At 41.2% G+C, this 12548-nt stretch overlaps 1 protein-coding gene across 2 annotated transcripts in view; it reads right to left on the bottom strand.

The window, feature by feature from the left end:
* The window catches only part of PGR (progesterone receptor), a 74235-nt gene that overhangs the window by 33997 nt on the left and 27690 nt on the right, over positions 1 to 12548 (bottom strand). The gene's annotated exons all lie outside the window — the stretch shown is intronic.

Here is a 12548-nt window from a genome sequence, read left to right as displayed (position 1 = left end):
GAAGGACTGCGAGAAAAAAACACCTACATCTTCTGATTTCTAACAAAACAATGAACAAGGGGAAACTCTTGGATATAAACCCACCAGAAATCACTTTGGGCATGGAGAAGACCTTTACAAGTGCAGCCAGCTGTGTAAAGGAAGGAACTAAAGGGGTGGGGGATGCACAGCCCTTCTATAGCCTAGGTTCCAAACTTTTTGGGGCTCTTAGAGGGCTTTTGTGTAGCATCATCAGAGGTTACTTTCCCCAAGGTTTCTAAAGCTTTGGGATGCCATCCCACCAGTGGGAATATTCAAAGGCCACCTTGCAGGTGGAGGAGGAAGACTAGAAGCAATAGAAACTTTAACAGCTGGATGGATTATGCTTCAGCTTTTGAAAGCTTTTCTAATGCACTATCAAGTAGCTATCTACCACTAAAATATGCAGGTGTTAATTTACCCTTTGAAACAGGTTCTGTATCCCATACTTTAAACCAGATCTTACATCTTTCTGTAGTGGAGTAAATCACTCTGCAAGCTGAGAATTTGTAAATGGATGGTGCTGTTTCATAAATGATTGGAAGAGGTATCTACATCCTCTTTGCCTTCTTTTTATTGTATTTAACAGTCCTGTTAATTTAGACTTTGCAGGGCTGGATTTTTGTTCTGTTACACACATTTTACAGAAGGATAATTCCATTACTTAAATGAATTACTCTTGATTTGCACTGCTATGTGAGGAGAATCAAACTCTTCGATTTCAAATTGGAGAAAATATAGATGAGCACAGTTATAGCTGATCTAAGAACAAAAAATCAGTTTTATAATCTCTTAAATAAATTTTCTAATTCTTCAGTATTATTCATCCATAAAAATGAATACATAAATATTTAGCACACAAAAATGCTGCACAATTAAAAGTGAGATTACAACAATATCAGTAATCCAGTATAATGCTTAAGACAATTAGGTAATAATTAGAATCTCAGAGATACAAACACCAGAGTCATGACCTGACCAGTCAACCACACACCTCATTTGGAACTGGAAGCATGCAATCAGGCAGCAGAGACACACACAAAAAAGCATGGTACAGTACTGTGTTAAAGGTAAACTACTAAAAAAAAAGTGAAATTTAAAAAAAACAGATTTGACAAGGTATGAAATCTGTTTCTGTGCTTGTTTCATTTAAATTAAGATGGTTAAAAGCAGCCTTTTTCTTCTGCATAGTAAATTTTCAAAGTAAAGTAAATCAATGCTCAGTTATAAACTTTTAAAAGAACAAGCATAATGTTTTGTTTAGTGTTATGAAGATTTCAGAGTTACAAACAACCTCCCTGTTCCAATGTGTGTAACTCTGAGGTTCTACTGTATTACATATTTTTTCAAGAAAAATAATCTGCTAATATAAATAGATAGAATGGAATTGTCAAATGCACGCAAGCAGTGAGCTAACACTGCTCCCAGTGAAGTGAGTGGTAAAATTCCAGTGAATTAATTGGGAAGATTCCCACTGACTTGTTATGCAGGAGATCAGACTAGATGATCACAACTGTCCCTTTTATCCTTAGAATCTATGGTTTCAGTGAGAGCAGAATTAAGCCAGTGATGAGTGCTTTTGAAAATCCTTCCTTCAAAATTAACAACTGTTTTATATCAGTTGTCACAAAAGATAGTAACAGAAAAAAGAAGAGGCAAGTAGTCCTGATTAGAGACTCCTTAGTAAAGAAACAAACCCGAGGCTCAAACCTGGGTCAAAACTGACCCAGATAAAGAAAAAAGGATTACATGTTATTACTCCAGAGTGAAATGATATCACAACAAAGTTGCCTAGTATCCTAATGAATGCTGGAAATTTCTGACTAATTATAGTGTGTGTGTGGTGGGGAAGGGGATAGGCAGGGGGAGAAAAAGCAGCAAGAGAAGATTTGATAGTTCAAATATTACTTCATATACCTGTGAAAAGAACTGAAGACAAAGTCAGCAGAGGTAAAAATCTTGGAGGTTCTGAGGGTGCCAGGCATGAGTAAAAAGATTAAGACTGATAAATTATGGATTTGTAATCACATGGAATCCTCAGTAGCGAACGAATAAGGATACATGTTTCTAACTAATTAGAATGCATCAGAATAAGGACCAATTCACAGAACTGCTTAGATAATTGTTTCTGAAAATATGGTTAAACAGACACCAGTATAGCATACACACTGTTTGCAGGTCTTTCCAGTCAACTGCAAGGGTGAGTTCTACCAGACTCACAATAGCATTTGCAAAGGCTTGGTACTTGCTTCAGGCTAGTCATGCCACATTAAGCCTCTGTTACTGGAATTTTAATGCCACAGGAAAGAACGAGAGGTTTAACAATATTTTGGGGTTTTAATTGTATTATACAAAATATTAAAAGTTATTTCTTGCTCTAAGATGAACAAATATCCCATTAGTTCTATACTGAATAAATAATAGTAATGTCACTTTGGCACTAACCATCATAACTTTAAAAGCCAGATATGTGCATTTTATCAGCAAACCTTTGGTAGCTTCTGGTATTTAGTCATATCAGCAGTTTCATGGTACCCACCATTCCCAAATCTACAATTTACTGTACATTATTATTAGACAGTACATTAATAGTGCATGGAAACTACATACAACTAGTGAACATAAAGCAACAACATAATCAAAAACTACTTGAATAATAAATGCTTAACATGCATATGAGAGAGTCATTAAGTTGTTTTTGTACATAATTCTGCACTTTGATTTTTCCTTTTAAGCACAGATATAGAAGCAAATTACATGTCAGGTACCATGCTGCACCAGGCATTCTGTATTAGATAGCTAGACTTCTCATAAGATGCTAATGCCTCACCCTTTCTAAACCCCATAATCAGGTGAAAAATGTCAATGATTCATTATTCTTGACACAGTACTATGGTTTTCACTCCAAGGTCAGTATGCTCCAGGGGTTCCATATGAGAGAACAAGTTCTATACACCTCAGAAGATTGTAAATAAGCTAAGGGAACAAAGCAGAGGTAATACATCTTGATTTTAATAAAGCATTTGATGCAGTGTCTTAGGAAATATTACTTGCAAAATTAATTCAGATTTGTTTGCGTAAGAGCACTGTCAAATGGATTGAAAGCTAACTGAACGGTGATTTTCTAGTAATAGGACACAATAAAGAATCAGTCTTAGACACGAGTCATTTTTAAAGTCTTTGCTACTGATCTGGCAGAAAGGGCTAAAGAATATTTTACTTCAAACTGCTGTGCTGTGAACTGCAGTGAAGACAAAGAGATAACAGATATCAAGATGGATTGGAAATATCAGCAAAAATAATAAAAGAAAATGAGATTCAGCTTGGAAAAATAATTGGAAGCATAGAATCAACGGAAGGGAGATATCCGGAAAGCTGTAATGTTCAGAGAAAGTTGAGACAATAATATTCAGTGGATTGCACATGAGTTAGCAATGCAGTGTAGAAACAAAACAAGGCAAATGTTATTATATGTATACCACATATGCAGAAATGTCATTCACTTGGGGTATATATGCAGAGACACAGGGAGGTGACAGGTTAATGTGTTCAATTCTGGGACGAAGTTACCAGAAAGATAACAACAAAATTGAAGGAGTGACAACTCAAGGGGGAGAAGTGCCAGAATATAAAGTTCCACAAATATTTTAAGTTTGCAATTACTAAGGAAGATGAATTGTTACTTAGGATACTACAAATGTAAATTAGATTGTGATGTTTCTACAAAGGAGTTTGTGAATATTCTATGCACCTATTTACTTACAACACATCACAATTAATCCAAAAATCATTCAGACACATTTAACTGCTTAGAAATTAGTTTCTGGAAACATAGTTAATATGTTGTCAGCATAATACACACACTGAATCGAATTCACTCCTTAGCTAAGTAGATGCTGCTCAATAGCTGTCAGTGGAGGCTGCACTCTCTACTCCCAGGAGTAAACTTAGTCTAATGACTAAACCATACATTCCAGTCTATCTCCAGTGGGAATAATTAGACACTTGTAGTTTCTCTAAAGTCTTGCAGCTTCTCAGGTTGGTTAAGCAATATTAAGTGTCTGCATTTAAGATTTCAATGCATGATTAAGGAGCTGCAGTGAAAGACCAAAAGAACTAAATATATATAGTTTGCTTAAGAATGAAGGGGAAAGACTAGAAAGCACATGAGAGATCTACAGCATAGCAGGTTTCTAGCAAGCAGGGAGAATATTGTTTAGATTTATGATTAATGGAATGGGATGAAGGAAAGGAAAATTATGGTTCTGATTCTATAAGATACTTAAGCATGTGCCTAATTTAAAAGCACATGGCCATGGCTGGAGATGGGACATTGGGTGGGGTGGGCCAGAGCTCAGAGATGGCACCATGCATTTTCTCTCTCAGGTGCTTGGCTGGCTAGTTCTTGCTCACATGTTTAGGGTCTAAATGATCGCCATAAATGGGGTCAGGAAGGAATTTTTCCCCAGATCAGATGGCAGTGACCTTGGGGACTTCTTGCCTTCCTCACAGCAAGGGGGTGCAGATCACTTGCCAGGATTATTTGGGATTATCCCACCTAATCGTTTCCCTGCCATTGAGGGATCCTCAAGCACTGGTGCATGTTGGTCCCTTCTATTCTCTGCAGTGGCGTATGGAGTGTCTCTGGCGCCCAGGAGCCAAGCCTACATTTTCACCCCCCACCTCAGTCCTGCCCCCCACCCCCGCATAAGGCAGGAGGGGTCCCAGCGCTGACCCCCAGCTGCCCCGGGGAGGGGGGGTCTGTACTTGTGAGGGGGGGTCTGAGGTATGAGGGGGGTGCAAATGGCTCCTGTCCCCCACTCCCTGCACTTATCCATGCCCCACATCTCCCGCTGCAGCCCCCCAGACCAGGGGGTGAGGCCGCCCCATCTGAGGTGGTGCCTGGCTGCGGGGCTGGAGCGGTGGGTAAATGCACTCCCAGCCAGCCCTTCATGCTGGATGGAAGGTGGGGGGTGAAGCCTCCTGAGCCCCCCACCCCCTGAATGTCATGAAGGGCTGGCGTGGCATCCCTCCTGCAGGCTGTCCCGGCGTCTCCCCTGCAGGCTGGTCCCCTCCCATCCTCCCCTCAGTACGCCACTGATTCTCTGCCTGTGGCATACAATAGTCTATATCCTGTGGGCTGTAATTATTTGGTCTAATTTAGTAGTTGGGTTTAGCGTGTGGCTGCTGGGTGGCGTTGGTGGCCTCTGATGTACAGGAGGTCAGACTATATGATCTAATGGTCCCTTCTGGCCTTAAACTCTAGGACTTAATGAGTAGTTCCATTATAGTTAATGGGGCTACTTATGTACTTAATGTTAGGAATGTGCTTACGTATCTTTGCCCATTTGGGGCCCAAATTAATTATGTATATTATAGTGGTACCCAGCATCTGGGCTTTATTGTGTTAGGTAGTGTACAATCACAAAGGTGGACATAGTTCCTGCCCCAACAGCTTGTATCCTTCTTAAAAATAAAAAAGCAATAACTATGTGTAACAAATAATAGAGAGCAGAGGGAGGAAGGATTATGGCAACAGTAATAGGAACATGTGGTTACATAGGCCATCAGTGGCATAATTCAATGGCACTCAGTTATTTATTCTGGGCTTCTTTAATCCTCATTAATACATAATCAACCCATAAACTTCTGTTTTCCTTAACATTTGGGCCGTTTCCCACAAAATCATTCTCTTGGGGGGATGGGGGGGGGGGGGGGGGAGCCTGAGCTCCTTGTCTGTTATTTTATTTATTTCCTCCTTTCTATATAGGTTTCATCCACCCCCATGTTATAGCATTATTAGTCCTATTGCTTTTTAAATTTAAACTATCCTCCAACTCCCTCATTCTTCTTCACTCTACATAAGCCTCTCTCTCCTTTTGAAACCTAGAACCACGTGCTGCACAAGGAGGGGAAGGTGTAGGTCTCCGTAGATGTCAGGTGAAAGAGAGCAGAAGTCCACGGCTCAATTATGGAGCATGTATTCTAATGTCAGTATGGTCTAGGTCACCGAATTTGCCTGCTCAGTACCCCCAACCAACAATCTCCCATCCCCACAAACAGCAGAGTCTGGAACTACTGATATCACTTGACTCCTGAAACTGTGAAAGTGACGCTACCATACCTGGTGCAGCTGAGAAAGGAGAGGAGACTGCTGGAGTCCTGGCTCTGCAAGGTGGTGTGATATCCCCTTCCCTCTGCCCCCATGTGGTGCTCAATAATTCTTTCCTGGTGAATATTGGGACATTCTTAAAGGGCCACACCCCAAGAAATCAGGTGGGAAGTATGACTACATGGTGCTCCTGGGAGGGGAGATCTGCTGGGATCATGTGCCCCGAAAGACCTGGCTCTATATGAGGATGGGGGTGAGAAGGGGCTCAAAATTCCTAACTCTGAAAACTACACTAATGTGGAATAATCTCCCAAAATAAACGGAGGAGACCTGTCATTTTGGCACATTTAGAACAGGACTGGCCAAACCACTAGAAAATATATACTGTAAGGAACAACCTTGCTGTAGCAGATGGGGCAGCCTAGATGACTCAATAAGCTTTTTTCCATCTATAACGTCTTTTTTCATAGTGCATTTTTTTAAACTGAAGTCTACCTGCTGGAAATAGTTTTGGTTTTGAAGACAATGTATGGCTCCAAATCTGTACTGTATGTAATACATCAATCATTGGCCCCATCGCCTTTTACAGAGCATGTTGCATACACTGATGAGTTCTCTGATGGGTGCTGAGTCAGATGTGCAAGTCACAGTCCTATGCACAGGTAGGGCACACCCACCTGCTAGCAATGCTCTGAATCTGAGCAGCAGGTTCCTTCCTTGTCTTACGTCAACCATCACAAAGCTTGATCCAATAATACAGTACTAACATTTAAAACTCCAACAAAAGTACACTTTTTAGCATGTCACTGAATGCTTCCATATAATTTTCCTTCCAGTTTACAAAGAAGGTGATTCACAAGAACAGTGCCCCCCATCCCTACAAACAGACAATAAATACTAAAGCCAATAATGGTACTGGTACGAACTAAAGGTATGTTTGACATTAAGGCTCCAGTCTTGCTTCCATTGACTTTAATGGTACAGGATCATGCCCTAATATTCAGACTCAGTTGTCGCTGTTATGTAAATCCATGTGCTAAGTGTGTGAAACTCACATTCATAAATCCACTAAATTCACAATCATTGCTCAACTCACGTTCAGAAGGAATACTAAAATGTGCTGAAACTACCAACAAAAGTGTATCATTTAACCATTTTTATTTTTATATTTTATATTTCTTTAAATTTTTATATTTTATATTTCCTTAAATTATGTGTCATTATTTTCCACTAACAATGCAAAAGAGATTAGGATTATGAATGATATTGAAGCCTTAAAAACACTAGATTCCCAATCCTCTGCAAAAATTGTAATTGCTACTGCCTGTTGCAAATAACTTCCAGGTCAGTGAAAAAATAAGGATATAAACTAGACATTTCATATTAAGCTATTATTGAAAGAATCTGCCAAAAAATGGCTTACAGGAGCACTGTGAATATCTTTTAAAGAGAAAATGTTCAGTATTTCTTTCCCCGGTCTTCTGCCTGAGCAGGTATGTGAATTACTTAAGTATTCACAATTTTTTTCATACTTGTCCATTTTTAGGAACCTAATGGGGGTTTAAAAATTAGGGAAGTAAGTTAAAGGGAAAGTGAATTTGCATTTCTTTGGTGGAGAGATCATTTTTAGTATTTGCATTCCCGTTTGTTCAATATGAGGTGAATTTTGGCACTAATGCCCTTTTTATTGCACTTCTACTGTGTAAATATGATGGGAATTATGGATCCCAAGCAAAAGGCAAATGCACATCATGGATACAGACAGAGTGATAAAGGGAAGTATTGCTATAAGAATATGGATTGTTTAAAAAATAATGCAGACATATAAATGTATAAGAAACTACAAGATTGTTACATATTTTAAAATATTGGTGTATTTGTTCTGTTTTCACTGGATAAAAATGATGCCCTGAACAACTGAATGAGCAGACCTCCACTACAAACCAGAAGATAATTTTAATGGAAACAAAAATAGTTTTCCCAATTTTGTGCAGAAAGTATTAAGAGTAGTCATTTAACCCCATGCTGACCACAGTACAAACTATACACTTTCAAAAAGCTTCTTTACACTACCATGGACAAACATGGGGTTTGTTCACCTGGGGAGGGGAACTAACTGGAAAATATGGGTTTAAGAGCACAATGTTAGTTTGCAGAAAGGTTTACAGCTGGTCGGTTTAACCTGATTTATTTTCAGCAGCATAATCTCTTTGAAGAATGAAAGCCATTATCTGTTAATGTGAATATACATTGGCTTCTAAAATGTGTTAGTGTCAGCTGGAAATGAAACATGACTAGCTGCTGTGACAGCTGAGTAGTCTAATACGATTTAGGAAACTAAATAATTATTGTAATTCAATTGTGTTTATAATTTCCTATATTTTGAAATGTGATTTTTATTTCACAGCCTCTTGGCAGGATACTGGGTGTCATTATCTGGCATTTACGAATTTTCAACAGTTTCATTCCTTTCTTCAAATCTTTATACTTGCATTAGGTAAATGGAAGGCCAAACATTTTTTTTTCTAATCCAGCATCCACAAACCCATACAAAGTGTAGAAAAAAAGTCAAGCTTCCAGATTTAATCTTTCTATGTAGAATTGCCACCTAAAGCTGCGATGATCTGACAAATCTTATGAGACAAGCTGAATTCACATCAGTATTTAGAAGGGAATTTCTAGATGCTGCAGAAAGTGATGTTGGTGATTCAGCCTGTGGCACACTCCCTGCTGAGACAGTACTGACTCAAAACCCCATCATGATGTTAGGACCATGTGGCTTGCTGTAGGTGTCATCTATACCTTGTAGGACATTAAAAACAGAGGTCATGACCGCTTGTACTCATTAAGGACGTTAGGTGAGGTTCTGTGCTGCACCAAATTCACAGTCCAGGAGTAGTCAGGGTTAGAATCATAGAATCATAGAATATTAGAGTTGGAAGGGACCTCAGGAGGTCATCTAGTCCAACCCCCTGCTCAAAGCAGGACTAACCTCAGCTATATCATCCCAGCCAGGGCTTTGTCAAGCCTCAGCTTAAAAACCTCTAAAGATGGAGATTCCACCACCTCCCTAGGTAACCCATTCCAGTGCTTCACCACCCTCCTAGTGAAAAACTTTTTCCTAATGTCCAACCTAGACCTCCCCAACTGCAGCTTGAGACCATTGCTCCTTGTTCTGTCATCTGCCACCAACGAGAACAGCCTAGCCCCATCCTCCCTAGAATCCCCTCTCAGGTAGTTAAAGGCTGCTATCAAATCCCCCCTCATTCTTCTCTTTTGCAGACTAAACAAGCCCAGTTTCCTTAGCCTCTCCTCATAAATATTGTGCTCCAGCCCCCTAATCATTTTTGTTGCCCTCCGCTGGACTCTCTCCAACTTCTCTACAACTTTTTTGTAGTGGGGGGCCTAAAACTGGACACAATACTCTAAATGCGGCCTTACCAATGCCGAATAGAGGGGAATAATCACTTCCCGCGACCTGCTGGCAATCCTCATCCTAATGCAGCCCAATATGCTATTAGCCTTCTTGACAACCAGGGCACACTGCTGACTCACATCCAGCTTTTTATCCACTGTTACCCCCAGGTCCTTTTCTGCAGAACTGCTGCCTAGCTCATCGGTCCCCAGTCTATAGCTGTGCATGGGATTCTTCCTTCCTAAGTGGAGGACTCTGCACTTTTCTTTGTTGAACCTCATTAGATTTCTTTTGGCCCAATCCTATAGTTTGTTTAGGTCCTCCTGTATCCTATCCCTACCTTCCAGGGTATCTACCACTCCCCCCAGCTTAGTGTCATCTGCAAACGTGCTGAGGATGCAATCTACCCCATCCTCCAGATCATTAATGAAGATGTTGAACAAAACCGGCCCCAGGACCGACCCCTGGGGCACTCCACTTGAGACCGGTTGCCAGCTAGACATGGAGCCATTGATCACTACTCGTTGAGCCCTATGCTCTAGCCAGTTCTCTATCCATTTTATAGTTCATTCATCCAACTCTTACTTCTTTAACTTGCTGATAAGAATACTGTGAGAGACAGTATCAAAATCTTTGCTAAAGTCAAGGTATATCACATCCACCGCCTTCCCTACATCCACACAGCCAGTCACCTCATCATAGAAAGCTGTAAGTCACCTTTGCAACCTCCTGACCCTCAGCCACCAGAAACTAGCCCCTGGCATAATTTAGACTGAAAGGGCCCAGTGATGGGGTCTTTCGGGCCTTTTCTGCCCCCTGCTGGAGGAAAACCACTCAGACCAGGCTAGAAGGGCCAGGAGGAGACACTGACCAATCAGGAGCCAGCAACTCAGCTGAGCAGGCTTGCCTGCTTCTTCTCTGGCCCCAGGAGCAATGCTGGCTGAGACCGGGGAAGAGCAGGAGCTCATCAGTGCTAGCCAGAACCCCAGCGCCAGGTCAGGCCCTTGCCCTCAAGCACTGCAACTAAACAAATAAAACTCAAAGGCAAGCACTTATTTAAAGGCGCAGGCAACCACATGCTGAGTTGTGTTATTCTTCGTTAACTGTTCAGAGACTGATGCCACCCCTGCTTGTGGCATGGGCCACGCTGCTTCAAGCAGGTGGCCACAATTTGTGAACTAAAGCAGAGAGCGCCTGCAATACCATGCTTGGCCCAGTGGGGAGTTCTACAGGGCAGGCTCACCTGTGATGAGCCCACTCCCAATGTTATCCTGCCACCCCCAGTCCTGCCCAGGGCAAACCATTCGCACCCTTACGCCTATCAAATTGGGTTAATCTAAACAGGAACAAGGCACTCTTGTTCCAGCATAAGAACGTCCACACATGGAGTTATTCCTGAACAGCTTCATATGTAGAGAAGCCCTTAGACCCCAGTCCTGCAAATTCTTAAATGTGTACTTAACATTATGCAGGTGAATAGTCCCTCTTGACATTACATGCATAAGTGTTTGGACATCCACATCTGTGGAAGAAGCTGGGGTTTCCCCATCATAAACTGTGGATTTCAGGGTATTCACAGGAGCCAAGAGGTTTCTGCATGGATACTTTTTATAGCCACTGTACTGCCAAACTCACACTGATTCTGGACAGCTCAGTACTTGGACGCCCGTTATGGCCACTGCTCCTGAATTCCTCTAAAGTGAGGGGCCAAACATCCAATTTCTAAAGAGGAAACCACGAATAAACAGAGAGTCCATCTGGATATTTTAGCTTATTTTGTTTGTGGTGTTTGTTGACAGAGTAGAGGCAGAATCCCAAAGAACGCAGCCAGCTCCTCCTCCCCTCCCAGCCAGCTTTGCAAAGCATGAACTGCAGAGGGTCTTCAGTGGGAATGGGCAATAAAGAGTCATGCTGTAAGTGGCATTTGCCCTTCCATGCGCTAACCCCAAGTCCCATATGTGGGCACAAGCTCCAGCTCCCCTTCACGTGCAGATGTAACGTGAAGCATGGAGCCTTATGCCTTAACTATCTACCATTTCTGACCAGCTACAACATTTGCCAATCAAAAATGTGACTGAGCTAAATATTTCCCGTCTATGTTTTGGTGCCCTCCAGTCCCACGCCAGCCGGGGCGGAGGGGGGGGGGGGCGCGGCAGCAGCTCTCTCCACCCCTCCAAGGCAGCCAGGCACAGCAGCAGCACCCTGAGGGGGCAGAGATTACCACGGTGCCACGTTGGAACTGGTCTTCTCATTTGAAGATTGTTCATAAAAATGCACATTTTTTGTTGTTTTGATTAATGGTAAGATAATTTTCTAATGCCTTATCTATCCAAAATTTACTCACTGGCCCCGAGTGAGAAAAAAATTGCAATGTGGCCCCTCATGCAAAAAAGATTGGACACCCCTGGTCTAAAACATAGGAGTAACACTGTGAAACATCTGTTCAGAAAAATCTGGCACCAGAGCACTACATTGTTACAGGAGTTGGAAGCGTACACAAGTATACAAATTTAATTGTAGTCTGAACTAGATTTTTACATAAATATTTTCGCATATTAAAGGACTCAGATGGGAGAGGCAATACAATTACCCACAGTGTATAAACTTGATTTTTCCAGCTGGAAAGAGTTAGATTAAAACAAATGTAATAGGTTGTATGGCACTAAATGAATGACATTAAAGACATACTAGTTTATTCTGTCTCGTCTTTCTTTGTATTTTTAAAATGATTGTTTTACGTCTATTATTCAGGTTTATCCATTTTTCTCCATTCTGCCATTCTCAAATTAGCTGTTTTCTTATCATCTTAGCCTTAAATTTTCAAAAGCTGTGCAACATTAATGGGAGTTAATGTTTAAAATGCTACATCAGCAGTTTGAAAAATATAGGGATAAGTATCTGTCCTTTCTGCATGTAAGCATGTCAAAAATTACCCTGTGACTGGACTGTCTCACTACAGGCTAGCGGTTCCCAGGCTGTGGCTCTGCTGAAGCAGTGCTCAGC

Source organism: Emydura macquarii, unplaced genomic scaffold (genome assembly GCF_026122565.2).
Source record: "Emydura macquarii macquarii isolate MOO-44397 ecotype Brisbane River unplaced genomic scaffold, CSIRO-AGI_Emac_v2 contig_318, whole genome shotgun sequence".
In the NCBI taxonomy this organism is placed as follows: Eukaryota; Metazoa; Chordata; order Testudines; family Chelidae; genus Emydura; species Emydura macquarii.
The sequence above is the reverse complement of the archived record's forward strand: the minus strand, read 5'-3'. Positions and strand labels throughout refer to the sequence as shown.